Genomic DNA, 18,021 nt, shown 5'->3' on the forward strand with positions numbered 1-18,021 from the left:
TGAGTTTGCATTTTAGCACTTCTGGTTCCCTCATCTGGAAGTCAATGGGTTTTTTGAATGGGTTTTTAGTTAGATGCCTGAAACGAGGTCTGTGGTTAACACAAGCTGAAGAGATTTTAATGTTTTGTACTACGAAATAAAATACATCAATAAATACCCCACTCGTGAATTTTGAAGCCTTTATGTGTCTTAAAAAAGGCGGTTGCTAAGAAGTGGCTAAATGAGACTACTAAACGTCATCACACTGACTTGTTCTCCTTTACAGCCTCGTTGTGTATACTCGTGCTGATGCGACCGTGGTGTAGTTCGTTTATAGGTTTGCATTCACTCTTCAAAAATCATAAAAGTAGTTTTCATTTGTTAAGATTATCTTGCTGAACAAAACATGTAACTATCATAAACGCATGTTTGCCACACAGCTTATTTTCTGCAATAATCCAAAAACCAATGGAGAAATCCCATTGGCTTTTTGTTTAGGCAACCCAGGGCGACGCTAACTTCCTGGTCGGCCTACAAAAATACGTCATCCCTGGAGCACTCTTTTGCTATTCATTCCTTAAGTTATCACGAAAATCGATCGTTTTAAACTAGAAAGGACTTTCCCCTGCAACCCAATCCAGTTCTCCAAAGGGCACATCTTCACTGACCACAGCTTTCTAACATGTTGATCTCTGAAATGGAACGCAGCCAGAGCATCTTGCTTGCTTCACCTTTGACAGTTCAGATTTTACATGAAAGCAGCATAAACTGGGACCAAAGCAATAGAAGAGAATTCTGCAGTGACACACATCAAGAGCCCCACATGGCTGAAGTCGGACAGCAGCAGATGAAGTTCATGCTGACCGTACACCTTTCAGGTGCAAACACATAAGCAGGGGGCACATGCATGGGTAGGCATTATCAACTGAGACAGAAACCCAATTAACTGCACTGTGTTTAGGTTCAACACACTGACCAGACAGCCTCTGTCTTCATCTGTCACAGCCGAGACACCAGCTCCACGTCTGAGACCTACATTGGCCATGAACCCCCACAAAGCCAAGTGTGCCAGCCAAACACACACACACACACACATACACACACTTCCCCATACAGGTGAAACACACTGATTAAATCCCCCAGAGCCAAAGTAAACATCTCCTCATTTCCAATCCCTGCCCTGCAGCCAATCAGGAGGCTCCTTGGGAGCTCCATTCTAATCAGCAGACAGTCTGGGCTTTTCCTGTACCAGACTGTAGCTTAGGAGAATCTCCCGATGTTCTACAGGGTATTAGATGCTGATATGAGCTCTATCAAAGGCAGATTTTCCCATAGCTGAGGGGGAAAAGTGAAGCAGCGGTCGCCTGGAGGTCAGAGAAACGGTTGACTGGAAGGGCGTAGGTTTGAGTCGGACTGGCTGGGGCTAGTGGAACAGAAATGCTCCTCCCTAACACACTGCAACTGACTCAGTGTTTCATGGTTGGTGTGACCAGTCGGCAACCTCCGGGTCTGAAAAGTGAAGCCAATACGGATGTGCCTTAAACTTGCATTCTTTCTTCTGAAGTCTGATTGTATAGACGTCTATGAGAAAATGAGCCTACTTCTCACTTGATTTATTACCTCAGTAAACATTGTAAACATGAGTTTATGGTCTCAGTCGCTAGTTTCAAGTCTTCTTCAATACAGCATGATGTTCATTTAGTAAATTATGGTCCCATTTAGAGTCAAATAGACCATAAAGCAGGGGATGCTTTAGGGAGTGGCTACCTTGCAATTGACAAGTCCGGCTTGGGAGTTGTCTGCGTTTCGTCTTACAACTTTAACCATTTCACAGTGTGTTTTCAGTTCATTAAACTTAATGTCTCATTTTGGGCGGTTAAAAATTTGTTATTCAGCATTCGGTTGCACTTAGCTCCTCCCCCTTGTGTCACTTCTGGTTGCAAAAAAGCAAGACGGCGAGGGCCAAAAAGCAAGATAGCGACAGCCAAAATGGTGAAGCCAAGGCTTCAAAATGGCAGTTTACAAACCAATGGCTGACGTCACGGTGACTATGTCCACTTCTTATATACAGTCTATGGGTGTGACCTGTAGCTTATGGTGGCTAAAGTTAGCAAATATTAGTAGAGAAGTCGTAAAGTCAGTGAACTCAGTTACACAGCAAGGTCTTTCTAAAGTTTGCTAATATTAGCCAACATTAGCCACCATAAGCTACTAGTCATACCAGACCATTTAAGACTGTAGCAACAGAACCCCTGAGTGTATTGACCTAAACAACACTACCTAGCAAGTATCCTATAACCGTACAGTAGCTTTTACATAGCATACTTGAAACCCTTTACATAACTTCCAGGAAGCCACTAATTTCAGTGTGGTCTATAAGCATCATGCAGAGAACAGAAACACGCATCAAGAAAAGCAATCCATCACATTTAACATCATGTTCCGTTTTCTTTATGAAAAGTTTACATTACTATTGATCGGTAACACAGATGCAAGTATGGAAAGAATTCCAGTACGATGCATTTGTAATATAATGTAAGAATTTACCAAACCAAAATTATTACTTTTGTCGTCCAGGTTTCATTTTCTAACAGTCTAGCTTGTGCGTACAAAGCTGTACGGCAGCTCGTACCATCAATGTTAAAGCTTTGTAACAGAATTTGCCATATTGTTTATTTCAAATAGGTATCTGCTTTCAATCTAATTACCAAGAAATACTAAAACAACTTTGACAAATATAAAACCAAGACGTTTCAGTCCTTTATACTGTCTTTTTCTGAACTGTGGACAAAAGTCTAATCTAAATACACATGATTTAAACCACAATGAGCTGTGTAGTAATTCCAGTCAGCAAGAACATACCAGTAAGTCAGCAAAAAACAGTGATTTATCTGTTTACGTTTTCCCTCTACATTTTGTGCTGTGCTCTTTTATTATCATAATGAGGCATTTTTTAATCCTGCCGTATAAATAAGGTTCATTATTGTGGTGTAATAACATGGATAAAGTGCTAACTCAAGTCACCCTGGCCTCACTGTCAGTGAACCAGACTGTGACAACTGAAGTTATTTTCCTCACCATACGCCATATAAATCTTTTGGTTGTGACGGAAGAGGGTTACATTCTTGATTGACACACACACACACACACACACACACACACACACACACACACACACACACACACACACACACACACACACATATACTCTTAACATAGCATAATTACAGCTGGCCTACATAGTGCTCTATCCAAACCGCATGACATGGTAGAATAGTGGAAAAATTACAATTTATGTCACTAGATTTCGTCCTATCAGGTTGCTCTGCTGTTTCTTTTCTGTCTGTGGTTGGTGATGGCATCTGCAGCTCTGAGGGAGAATTAGTGCTCATGAAGTTTGATTCAGCTTGTGTTTCTCAGTCGTGCACTGTTATGATAGTCACACTAGAAGGCTCAGTCACATCAGTATCATATGTGTTTTTCAGGTTAAAGCAGCAGTGGGTAGAAATGAAGCAAATATGATTTAACTGATTTACAGTCACTATATCCTGAAAGTAGTGCATGAGACAGGTAATCTGAAAAAAATCATGTGCCTCTGTGTCCTCTGGTGCTCCTAATGGCATCTGCAAGATTTCACAGACCGGAGAAAAACAAGCAGTAAGAGCTGATCTGGAGTCGGCCGTCTCTGAGCAGCTGTCAATCACTTGCAAACTTCGAACAAACGGTCAAACTAGGCAGCGCTGATCAAATATGAATCAGTATTTTGTCACTGTAATGCATATTTCTTGCCTCAAATGTTTTCAGAATCATCTTGTAGTGTATTTTTTAACTGTAAAATGAGAAAGTTTGTTACCTGGCAGCCATGTTGAGATCTGATGAGGAAATACCAAGCACCACCCACCAGCCGGAGCACAACCAATAGGAACGCTCTTGCGTTTTTTTGCCCAATGATGCCAAAAACGTTCTGCCTACTGAAGCTTTAAAGTGCATGATTGAGCACCAGTAGCGTACTGTATAGATTGTTGCTAGATTGCTGCTAGATTGCTTTCTTGCCGAGAGTTTGATGAGACGGTTGATATCACTGTCATGTCTGTGTTCTAAATATGAAGCTACAGCCAGCAGCTGGGTAGCTTATCTTAGCATAAATGGTAGAGTCCTACGAGTGGAGTCAGCGCTGGTTGCTTGGTAACCTCACAGTAATAACAGGACTCCAGGAAGTCGCTGCGCCCGGCCAACAAATAGTCCGACACATGAACCCCCATAAAACCAAACGAGTCATGTTCACACTGGTTTTTGTACGGATTAAACAGACCAGGTATAATGTGTTAATTATACCCCTTTCACACCAAGGACTCAACCAGGGTTGAACCAGGGTTGATTGTGTGTATGAAAGGGTAACCTGCGTTGATCGACTCGCCTTTGCGACCCAGGTCGAGAGGTGGGTCGATTTCGATGTGAATTGTACACAGACCAGGGTCGCTAACAATGGGGTGGGACAAATCATGTCATTGGTTGGAAATGAGGGTGCACGGTCATGACGCAATTGTCATAGGTCGCTGTGGCTCATTAACAAACAGAGCGACGGCAGCAGGAATGTTTTCAGCTATGTTACACTGGAAGAGAACAACTAACAGTTTTATTATGGATATGGGGCAAGATTTCAAGGTGCGGGAGCTCCGGTCCACCCGCAGAGAGAAAGAAATCAATCGGCAGATGACCGGGATGGTGAGGGACAGCATAGTGTACGCGAATATAGCAAGGCTGCTTAACGAGAGAGGCATCTCCCGTATACAAAAACAGGTCACCAACAAATTGAAGGCACTGAAGAAACATTTCACCAAAGTGCATGACCACAACAAAAACAAGATTGGTGTTGGGCGAGCGGACTGGCAGTATTACGATCTATGCAACTGCATTTTCGGACACACTACTCTTGCCAATCCGGTCCAGCTCTCCTCCAGCTCCAGACACACAACTGAAGAATCGCCATCAACTTCTTCATGTAATGAGGGAGATGTGCACCTTGTTTGTTGTGCTCTTTTTGAACAATTGCGCTCTACAAACTCAATAAGGCGACGGGGACTGTTGGCTCTGCAGGAAGTTGCGTGACGGAAGCTGTCCACTGAATATGACAGATCTTGTGGCATCTAGCGGAGAGGCTGCAGATTGCAACCAAATGAAACTTTTTCCGTGTGTCAAGCATGTAGGAGAACTAAGGTGGCAGAAGCAAAAACATAAAAAAACAAGTGGTCCTATGTAGAACCAGTGTTTGGTTTGTTTTTGTTCTGGGCTACTGTAGAAACATAGTGGCCGGCTCCGTGAAGAGGAATAAGATTACAGTACAGCACAGGCTCTGGAGTGAACAGCTGAGCCTTTATTTATTTCTTATAAACAGTAGATTTATTAGCTGATGGTTTTTCACTTATATAACAGCACCAACACTGTCAGATTAAGGTGGCTCCAACCAATAATAAGTTTTTTTTAAGTGTTAGAGTACTTATATACGATTTTGCTTGGTGTGTGTTAAGAATCAAGTGTGATTTAAAATGACTTTGAGAGTGTGCAGGCACACACAGGGCAAATGACGTAAAATCACATTTTCCATGCAGTCATACAACACCTACACTTTTTCTTCAGTCTATGGCTGTTTTCCTCAGACTATAAATAGCGCTTTTGTTACTCAGATCCAATACCGAAATTGGTACCATTGAAACCAGTAGAGACACTGTGTGTTTCCCACTAAGCATTACCTTGGTCACGAAAGACAGAAGTTGTTTAAGCATATAACTTTGCTGGATACTAATGTCAATGATGTGTATACACAAGAGATGGTTGCAACCAAAACACAGTTGTTAAAACATGGTTGAAACAGTCATATAGGCTAAACCCAAGGCTCTTCATTACATCCCCGCTGGATTACAGTAGTTAAATGCTAGATGAAACTTCATGAGGCAAAGAGTTCTCCTCCATTTACGTTCTATGAGAAATAAATAAGCCTGATAATTAGATATGGAGCTAAATGCACACCAGGCCGGTAATATACCTAGAACATTTGGAAAAGAAAGTTTGCACACGAGCACATTTTGTAGGATGAGAATAAATCCCAGTGAAGCAAAATTACAGCAGACTGTGGGTGTCCTGGCAGCTCCGCTGGCTAATGTGTCCACCATGTAAATGTGAGACTTGTATCCGGTGCCTGAGTTTGGTCACATCATGCCCTCCCTGTCTCTGGTCGTTTCTCCTGTGTCTTTATACTTTCAGGCGTCTACAGGTCTTTCCAAAACACTAAAAAGCTGGATACTGTTGATGTTCTCGGGATGTGTGTGTAGTCATTACAACTGGAGAAGTCTAAAACCTCTTTAGGGACTGTATGAAAATTATTAGTGGGGGGATTTTTGGTCAGAAAAGGGTGGGGGTTTTGTATTTATTTATTGCTGGGTCTTTTAAATGTTTCTTAACCTATTAATTCAGCCTTCCCGAGTGAGATTTATTGATAAAAAAACAAACAAAACAAACAATAAAACAAAAATTATTATCCAGCCTTCCCGAGTGACATTTATTGTTAAACAAAACAAACAAAACAAACAAAAAACTAAAATTATTATCCAGCCTTCCCTAGTGAGATTTATAGTTTAAACAAATAAATAAAATAAACAAACAAAAAAATATTATTCAGCCTTCCCTAGTGAGATTTATTGTTAAAAAAAATGTGAAAAAATTACAGTATAAATACATGAAATGTATACATATTATTTATACATGAGATTTATTGTTGAAAAACAATAAAACAAATACAAATTATTATTATTTAAGGTTTAAACGAGTACACCATCTTAAATTCTTTATGTACTTTTAATTATTTATGGCGACATTAACCAATTGGAGGAGGGTCTTGCTTTTTTTATGACATGCAACAAACATATTGTTCAGCCCCCCTCCGAACCGTAATCATTTTCATACAGACCCTTAACTACTACATTTATATCAGATTGTTGGCTGCCCTGTATCACATGTAATAACTACTATCAATCCCCCATTAAACCTCCCTTTAAACAAGTCCATCCTTATTTCTCTTGATCCCTGCGAACCAGCTCCATACGTATGTGTGTGTGTGTGTGTGTGTGTGGGAGTCTTGGAACAAGCTGTGCTCTCTGTTTATCTTTCTTGTTCTTCCCACTTCCTGGTTGGGGGGTTTCGCGGTAATAAAAGTTTTAAGGTACAATAATGCTTACTGGAGACAGTCTGGGTCGAAGTAAACTTAACCTGGATGACCGACAATGTTTCTTCACAAAAACATTCCAGTTACTAATAATTTGGCAACACACAAGAGAATAATGTTGTTTTCCCAGTTTGGTGCTGTAGAGAATCGATTTAGAAGAGTACAAGAAATTCTTCACAGAGCTGTTATGGTACTATGAAGATGTCAAAGGTCATGACATGAGCTGGAGGTGAGAGATACGGAAGGTAAAAGGAGATGTAGGGAGCTGAATATGTAAGACTTTGCTTTACTGAGTTCATGTGAGGAGGAGGAGGAGATGAAGAAGAAGTGGAGGTGGAGGTGGGGAGGGGTTTTGTGCCACACAAGTTGCCCCTGGGTCCTGAGTGGTCGCGCTGGCTTTGGCAGGAAGAGAGAGGAAGCAGAGAGGAGGGGGATGTGTGTGTGTGTGTGTTTATATATGTGTGTGTGTGTGGAGGGGGGGCTGTCAAGGGCAGCTCCTGGTGCCACGTTTGCATCACAGAACTGTAATTCCTTTCAGAGCTGAGCAAAGCAGAGCTGGCACTGTGACTGCTTCACTTTTTTTTTTTTAACCCTTTTTGACCAGTTGCTGTTCCATTGACGCCCACAGAGTGACACGATAAGTGTTTACAGCAGTTACATTTCCTTTTGTTTGGATCTTCTTAGAATTGACCTTTGCTAAGCTCCGCCCTCCTTAGTTACCTATCCGTTGTCGCAGTTTAAAGGGAAACGTCGCCGATTTTCAACCGGCTTTGTATCGTTGCAATGTGGGTGGTATGTGGAAATGAACAATGTTTGGCTTAATTTCTTCCGTGTTACCGGCCAGGCTGTTCTTAGCTTTACCGCCGAAAAGTAATGCACTGTAAATCGTATATACTGTATATCCCACAAAATCAATTTGTATGTGATCTACGTAATTGTGAACCAGGAAGTATAAAGAGTGAAAAACTAAGAGGGGTGGATGGGTGGGTCAAAAAACACAAGACTTTGGCCCAAAAGACTGCTGTTTGCAGTGTGAAACCAAAAGTCAACATTAATTGATTTGTCACATAACTTCTGTACTTAAATTACGCCACTTCCGGAGTTATTTTAACCCCAACCACGATATTTTCCTAAACTTAACCAAGTAATTTTAGTCACGTAACTTCCGTGCTTAAGTTACGCCACTTTCCGGTGTTAGTTTAACCCAAACCACAAGCTTTTCCTACACCTTAATAGTTTTGTTGCCCAAACCTAACCAAGTCAATCTTTTCCTAAACCTAACCAAGTTGTTTCCTGTGAAGACGGAAGTTTATTTTGAAAAGACTGGAGGGGAAATTGACACGTGCATTATTTGTTGCTGGACCTTTGCAGGAAAAGGCACCAAACATGAGGAATAACTTTTCATAAGATATCATACGAAACGTTGTATGAGGACACGTTGTATGAGGACACGTTGTATGAGGACAGGTTGTATGAGGACACGTTGTATGAGGACAGGTTGTATGAGGACACGTTGTATGAGGACAGGTTGTATGAGGACACGTTGTATGAGGACACGTTGTATGAGGACACGTTGTACCGGCGCCCGGAGCACCCCTCTCATTTGATGGCGAGAGTCTGCCAAGTCGGCCCTGAATGGTGCTTTTTGTAACGGAACTTATAGCACCACATGATAACCTAGTATGCTAATTATATCCTGCTTGGTTTTGGAAGTAACGCTAGATGCTAGGTTACCACTGAGTTAGCTGGCTAGTTAGCTGGGCATGCTAACATTTTGTAGCTAATGGTTGGGCAGATAACCCTCCAAACTCTTTAAATGTAGAGTATCGCTCTTACAACAGTTTCATGCACACTGTGGAAAAATCCAAAGCTTGAAAGACCTGCGGTGCGTAGTTACGGTTGCTAAGCTATGATTGGACAATGTGATCACTGTTTGGGGGAGGGGCTTAGCTAACGGTCAATTACCTCCGATTTCAGGAAAGTCTGATAAGCAACATCGAAAATGTTGTGTGTGATGCACAGACAAGTAAACAAAGTTGTAATGACAAAAGTATGCAGGAAACACAGTTTTGTGTAATTACATTTGCCAAATGATGGGTTCACATCCCTAATGTCCCTGTCAATAACACAAAAAACACACATGCAAGCATACAACATGCAGACGCACACAACATGCACATATATACACATTCAAAACCAACCAACCCCCAAAGTGTTGTCTGACTCTCTGCCTGGTAATGACACTGTTTGCATCCTCGTAAGATGAGGAAATTGCATGACATGAAGTCTAATTGGACCCATGCAGAGACGTCGCACAACATGTCAGTAATTGTGTGTTGTTGCTCTCAGGAATGTGTCTCCTTTTTCATCCCTGTTTGCTTTCTTATAAATTGTGCTGTTGAGAGGATGATCTGTGGTAACACAGCTGAGGCATCTTTGCATGCAAAAAGAGTGATGTCACTGGAAATAGAACTAAAACTAACTGAGTGAATTGAAATATATACAGTAATGCATCCAAAGACAACTGAGCATGATTGAAAATGAAATAACTAAAACAGAACCAAAACTGAAATTCAGTTTTCAAAATGAAACAAATAAAAAACTTATGGGAACTGTCATAAACCCAGCATTCACACACACACACACACACACACACACACACACACACACACACACACACACACACACACACTTTGCAGCGGTGTGAGTCAGTAAGTCAGCGGTAGATTCATCGACCTCTGGGGTTTTCCAAAGTCCACAACATCATCAGTGTTGGAAAATAACCGAAGAGCAGCAAATGTTGTGGTTAAGAGTTGACAGCCAGGTGGTATGAATTCAGCGTATCTGTGGAAAGGCCTGTTTTAAAACAACCAGCTCTGACCAAAAACACAAATAATATCAAATCAATGACGTGCATATTATTCAATAACCTGGAGATTTGTCTTTCCTAAATGTCAGCATAATCGTATCATTTTTTATTTCTCGCGAGAGCTAAACTGCAGCAACAACCAGGCCTGCTGCAGTTTACAAAGCACTTTTCAATGATTTAAAGGGGACACATCATGAAAAACTCACTTTCTCAGTGCTTGTGTATCTAGAGTGCCTACCAACCCAAAAACTGGGAAATAAGACAACCCAGTCTGTTTTTTGTGGGCTGCCTGGATCATGTGATTCAACAAGCCATTCAGATCTGGCTCCCCTTCCTATGTCACATGCAGGCTCATTACAATTAACGCCCACAGCTTGAGAACTATTTTTGCAAAGGTGCACCATATTTTTCAATCAGAGCAGACTGGGCTTTTTCAGGAGGCGGGCCTTAAAGAGACGGGCGCTAAAACGGAGCGTTTCAGACAGAGAGTGAATACAAGTATATTCAGACAGACAGGATGAGAAAAATAATGTGTTTTTTTTAAACATTAAAGCATGTAAACATGTTCTAGTAGAAACCCAAAATACAAGAATTAACCTGAAAATGAGTATGATATGTCCCCTTTAATTTGTAATAGAAATGCTTGTTCTGGAAAAATGTTGGTTGAAAAACTTAACATCAAGTTTGGCTCTTGAGAAAGTCACATATATAGTTGGGCAGAAAGCTTCCGAGTTTTATGACATCTGGGAAATGTTTTTGGAATTTGTAAAAACAAAAAAAAAAAATGGTGACATTGAAGAGGTGCTGGAAGTGTGACGTTATGGTGAAAACTACTAATTTGTTGTGAGAAATGTGTGCTATACTCGGTCTTATGTTTGACTGTATTCTTAATTTATTTTATTTATTTCTATATATTTACTTGATTTTATTTTCGTTGTAAATTTTAACTTTATGTTTAGCTATTTATTTACTTATTTCCATATTATATTTATTATTTCCATTATTATTTTACACACTGCAATATGTTCAATTTGGGGAAGGTTCAGTTATGTATGTATAATGTGTTAAATTTATAAAATCAATAAATATATGTTTTTAAAACAGAAAGAAATGCTTGTTCCCCTTTTGATTTGCACTTAGTCAGACAGACTGCTTCATATTATATACTGTATATTCAGACAAAAAACTGTTTTGTTGACTGTTGACACCTTTCAGCTAAATTTAAACATTATCACTTCTTAGTCCCAAAAAGTACCTTTTCCCACCATTAGTTGTTTACTGACTTGATTGCCTTAATTCCATTAAAATAAACCAGTGTTGACTGTTCGTAGTAGATTGGATAAAAACCAGTCTCTGTGTCTGTGCTGGGAGGTAGACTAAAGTGGTTTTATCTGTGATATTTCACTGAAAACAGCTGCCTGCTGCTGGAAATAACACTGATGTGTGGTGTGACTCAACCAAAACTGCTCAGAAAATAGACAAGCTTGAACCCAAATATGCTAGTTACAGACAGGCAGGTATGATAAGTCCACTCAGTTCAAAAAGTCAGGCAAAGACAGAGTGACGATGGAGCGGTATATAAACTGGAGGACTAATCATGGAAATGGGGAGCAGGTGAGTAAGTGGGGGGTGTATATAGCCAGGTGAGGGGAATGAGGTAAACGCAGAGCAGGTGAGAGAATGAATGATTAAGATCTGGCTGAAGTTGCGACAAAACCACAAAAATTGCAGAAACAAGAACAATGAATTTTATAGACATTAAACTACTCCACACAGCTGAGGGGAACTACAGAGCTGGGTGATAATTCTCTGTGAGTTAATCACTTTCAGCACCCCTTTCACATTACATGATCTGTTGTTGATATGTAAAATAAAATATTGTATTTATACACTGGAATAATGCTCCATAATGTAGTAGGCAAGATTGAAGCAAATATAATTTAAAATGAGTTATTTTTATAAAACGGTCACTATATCCTGACAGTAGAGCATGAGACAGGTAATCTGAAAAAAAATCTTGTGTCTCTGTGTCCTCCGGTGCTCCTAATGGAATCTGCAAATTTTCAAAGAGCGGAGGAAAACAACCAATCAGAGCCGAGCTGGAGCCTTGCCGTCTCTGAGCAGCTGTCAATCACTCGGGAGCTCCGATCAAACGGTCAAACTAGGCAGCGTTGATCAAATATGAATCAGTTGAATTGAATTACAGTTACTGTGATGCCTTTAGAAAACAATGTTTTCAGAAATATCTCGTTTGTGACCCGGCAGCCATGTTGAGATCAGTTGAGGAAATACCAAGGTACACTAAACAGTGCACTACAAGATGATTCTGAAAACATTTGAGGCGAGAAATAGGCATTACAGTAACAGAATATTGATTCATATTTGATCAGCGCAGCCTAGTTTGACCGTTTGATCGGAGTTCGCGAGTGATTGACAGCTGCTCAGAGACGGCTAGGCTCCAGCTCGGCTCTGATTGGTTGTTTACTTCGGTCTGTGAAATCTTGCAGATGCCATTAGGAGCACCGGAGGACACCGGGGGACACAGAGGAACATGATTATTTTCAGATTACCTGTCTCATGCACTACTGTCAGGATATAGCGACCGTTTTATTAAAATAACTTTTTTAATCATATTTGCTCCAATCTCGCCTACTCCAGCTTTATAGAGAGAGAGAGAGAGACAGCTGTATGTGCAGAGTCCAGAAAGCATGACATGTTTCCCCCGTTTAGCGTTGTATTATAGAGGATCAGAAATACTGAATATGGTCCTATAAACTCAGCTTTAACTGTGAAGAAAAGAAAAAAAACACACCACTATGCTTACAGGACAGCTTTCCATCTTTCCAGCCTGCTGTTTGCACTCACACCAGTTACCATGGATACCGGGGGCATCAAAATACAGGCACAATGACAAATAGCAGCATCTGCGTGTGTGTGTGTGTGTGTGCGTGTGTGTGTGTGTGGGTCAGTGAGGTTCAGTCTGGGCGGTAATGTGAGACCAAGATGAAACACTCAGCCATCAGCACATTCCTATGGGCCTCGGTTTTCTTCAGCTTAGAGAGAGAGAGTAAAGAAAAGAAAGAAGGAAAGAAAGAAGGAAGGACGGGTCAGAAAGACAGAAAGGAATATTACAGAGAGAGAAACCCAGGCTGCAGTAAACATGTCAGCTACTATAAATGATGCCGTTTTCTCCTGGGCCTTTCAGTCACAATCATAATCACACAGCAATAACTCCTCCACCTCTCATTATGTATAAGTCTGTATATTGTTCTAGTCTTTATGTGTAATGATATGCTTTATGGAGGTTTTAGCACAAATCTGCCTTCGGCCTCGTCTGCTTCATGACGGTGGTTGACGGAGGAATTTACTCCCCACAGACATCGTCTGAATATCTGTGAGCCAGACCAGAAACAGAGAGACAGCTAAAAGGGATTGTTGTGATGTGGCCTTTAGTTTAATAACCACTTATAGTCATGTGCACCCAAACTTTTTGTTTAGCTAAAATAACTTAGGGCGACAGACAACTTTAAAAAAACTTCACAGCCTGCCATACACAGACCAGACTCTGGAAACAACACGCTAATAAGATAGCTTAGCTAGTAGGCTAAGCTAGCTGACTAGGAGAGGACTCAGCTCTCCTCATCTAATTGTATTGTTTCTACATATAGTAATAATAACTTACTGGTTCTCCACCATTTTATACCCAACTGTTGTGCTTGACATTCAGTCTTTACTACACAGCCTGAGAAGGACCAGCTAACTCACTAACATGGTGTTAGCTAACAGCTAATAGCTCGCACAGTTGAAGCAAAGCCACGAGCCAATTATAAAAATACTTTTTCCTATAGACTTACATTGGGAAAGAGACATCTGTAACTCAGCGAATCATTTTTTTTTAGGTGAATCAACTCCCCAGTACGAACACTCTAATAGCTCTTATTTAAAAAAAAAATGTTTTTAAAGTTGTAAAATGCACTAATAGCCGAATTCACAGTTATTTCCCCCTCCTCTGTTCATGTGAGTGAGACCCAGACCGAGGCTGGACCGCAAGCCGTGACGACGGCGTGACGTTTGGACCCCGTGACCAAGTCATGTGACCGAGTGGACGCTCCTCTGCCAATCATCTCGGACGCTACTCCGCCAAGATCCGGGTACTTTTCCAGACGGAAGTCGAGCCATTTATGGTACGTGTCCACAGGGGCGTTTTTTATCGCGAGGGGGCGCGACGCTTCCCAACATTGGACGCTTGGTGGGCTGTCCCTAGAAACAAGGCACTCGGCTCCTGATTGGACGAACGTTTTCCCTCTGTTGGCTGCTGCTCAAACCGGAACCAGTATGGAGGCTCGTTTGGAAACTATCTTCTCTTATTTCACGTAAATAGTTCACTGAAATGTGTTTCTGAAAACATTTGAGGCGAGAAATAATCCATGCAGTTGATGAATCTGTCTTTATTTTGGCTCGACAACGTTTAGTTTAAAAGATCTTCGGGAGTTTCGAGAGGCGGTGCGTCGCGTCAGACGCCCGTGATTTGCATAAAGTAGCCAGGACTTCAACTTTATGCAAATGAGGAGCGGGCTTCCTGCACGCCTAGTCTCTCGAATCGCGACGCCACGCTACCAGAATGCATTGCGCGGCTGCTTGCATAGACAATGAATGGGGAGCGTGGAAAGCACGGAACCTGTGGACACGTACCATTAGGCTTCATGCGCCAATGAGCAACTCTCATAGGAATGACCGGGGCCCCGCCTCCAATGCTGGATCCAGTTATCTTTATACATCCATGGCACAGTGTGATCACTCATGTCGTGGCTGACGATCAGTACAGTACAGTGTGAGCACATAAATCGCGAGCTTTGGCTTTACATCGCAAATGATCTACTCGTACAGTAGGATCAGGAATTACACAACAACATTTCTATAATCGTACAGTGTATGCCCAGCTTAACTAGTTAGAGTGGTGTCTGGCTGAGCTCAGTTGCACAGTTGAATCAATGTTAGTGTTTTGTGATGTGAACTTAGATTAACATAAATTATGATACCACAGGCAATTTATCAAGGACGAGCCTTATAAGCCGTTTCGCTGATACCGCCATCTCGGATTTTGACCAGCCAGTGATGTGGGATGCATTGTGGGATAGTTTGATCCAAAACAGTGAGACTAACTAACGGAGAAATGGGTAGGGTGACCAGGCGTCCCACTTTACGAGAGACTGCACAGCATTTTTATCTCAGTTGTTGTTGTTCCACATATTGAGACGATGTCCCAAATTTTCATTGGCTCAAATTTCTTATGAGTCAAACCACTGCAGGACAAGCGCCTTTTTAAAATCTGGCTTTTATCCAATAACTGTGAAGAAAACAGGGAATAAGGCTGTCATCACAGGGCTGTGTTTGCTGTCAAACTGCGCATATGTGGGTCAAGTGCAGGTTGACCTGTCACCATCTTTGCTACGCTATGCCCAACAGTGAAAATTGCGAGTCACAAACTCAGCAGATTTAGGCCGAATATGATGGAAACTACCACAAAGAACAATAAATGCAACCACATCAAAGACGTATAAGTGGGTGAAACCAATGGAAGGCAATTCTCAGAGAGTTTTTTGCGAAATTTGCCAGTTATTTTACAATTTCACACTTGAAGTGACACAGTTCATGTGAGTCTCACAAGAAACGTTTGGCTCAAACAGAGATGTGCCGATCAATGGATGCATTCTGGCAAAGCATAGAAATTTTACGAGGTAAGGGGCAGAATAGAAAGGTTTATTTTTATAGTTTTTTTATACCTCTCAGCCTGGTATTGTGTCCCACATTGTCCCACACAAACATACTCTTTGTCCTACATCTGGTTTGTTGGGATTTGGTCACCCTAGAGATGGGTTATAAATGAATGAAAAGGATCTTTGAGAGCCGGACAGTTGATTTGAGATGGGACTGCGAGGGAGAGTCCCAGCTGCTGTTATTCTTGCTTTTAGCTTTGCCCGTCTGCCTCATTTTCTCCATTCTTTTCCCCATTTTTCTGATTCAGCCCACCCCTTTCAACATCCCACATCCTTCTCTCCGCTGCATGCAGAGGGGAAAAACGCAGACTCCACAGTAATTATCCAGCTGGAACTGCTCATGGCTATTCGGGCTGTATTAAATTCATTACCGACCAGAGAAACAGAGTTTGAATACTCCCTCAGCGCAGAATGTTTTTATAATCCACATTAAGGTTATAATGTGACACCTTGATTGTTGGCATCCTCGGAGCTGGAAGGGGACGCTCAGATACACTTCGGCACACTTGAATTCAGGTCCAACGGTGCCATTATTTCCTACCTCATACGATTTGGGAGGTAGAGGTTGAAAGGTTAGCATTAAGCTTGTGACCGGAAGGTAGCTGGTGGTGAACCCAGCACAGCAAAGGAAAATAACATTTGGGGAAACTCACTGGAAAGCACCCTTCAGGAAAGAAGCCTCAGCAGGATTAAAGGATGATGAAAAACAATTCTCTAAGCACGACCACTTTTATGGTTCTCTATCCGTAACAGACTAGCTGGGAGTAAGTGAATGGAACTCATGACAAGTGAAGGATATTTGTGTCTCTAAGTTAACTTTACATGCTAAAGAATTGTTTTTTTTTCTTGGTAACGTAGCTTGTTTTAGGTTACTTCACATACACTTATCCAATGGCCAATTGGGGGCAGCAGAAACAAGCTATGAACACAATTGTTACGAATTCCATGGCACAAATACCATGGTATTTATGACAGTGCCATGGTATATGTACCATGGTATTTTTGATAGTACCGTGGTGCATCATGGTATATTTAACACACCATGGTATTTTTGACAGTACCATGGTATAATTACCATGGTATTTTTGACATTACCATGGTGTATCACAGTATATTTAACACATCACGGTATTTTTGACAGTACCATCGTATACATACCATGGCATTTTTGATAGTACCAGAGTGCATCATGGTATATTTAACACACCATGGTATTTTTGACAGTACCATGGTATATGTACCATGGTATTTATATATACAGTATATACACATACAGTACATACATATACCATGATATATTTGACAGTACCAAGGTACTTGTACCATAGTGCATACCATAATGTACCATGGTGCGTACCGTAGTGTGTACCATGGAACTGTCAAGTACTGTCACCATGGTGGGTACTGTCAAAAATACCATGGTACACTCGTACTAGTACCATGGTACTACAATAGTACGGTATGGTAAAATTTCTCATGGACATGTTATCACTTTTTAAGTTGATAAAGCAAACTTGTTAGCAAACAATTGCTTATTCACACATTGAGCAGATATTAAGCAACATTAGCATTGATTTGGAGTTGTGTTGGCTAATATAAGTCCAATATTTACTCCCCTTTTAGCTTTGTTTTGGCCTCTACCAACTCCAGAGGGAGTTATCCGGCTCTTTAGCTATCAAATGAAATGACCATTATGTTCCCCAGCTAGTTGCTAACTTTGTTTGTCTGGTATTTGGTGCTGGGCAGGTAGCGACAGTGGGTTTATTAAACCTTTTTTGCAACAAAAACAAAGAATCTGCCAGGTGCGGCCGAAAAATTGTTGCAAAGGCGCAAAGACACTTAAACGCTCAGTGGAGTTGAGGGTAAACTGCTGAGTTGGTCATAATTCTCTGTGGGTCTGTCCCTTTCACATTACATATAGTCATTTGATTCATTCATTTAAATATATAATATATATAATATAATATAATTTGAATAGTGCAGCTTTAAGAACAAATCTGTGTTGTCTGCAAGTCAGGAAAGTCACAGTTTGTCGTGGGTTTGTCGTAGTATCATTTAGTTTTATGTGAAACTGCTCAGTGAACTGCATCTCTCATCTCACACAACATACGTCACCAACAATAGAAAGCTATGACCAGGCACAAATCAAACATTTTCTTACCTGATATGTTTTATCC

The sequence above is a fragment of the Sebastes umbrosus genome, chromosome 20, assembly GCF_015220745.1.
Source record: "Sebastes umbrosus isolate fSebUmb1 chromosome 20, fSebUmb1.pri, whole genome shotgun sequence".
Classification (NCBI taxonomy): domain Eukaryota; kingdom Metazoa; phylum Chordata; class Actinopteri; order Perciformes; family Sebastidae; genus Sebastes; species Sebastes umbrosus.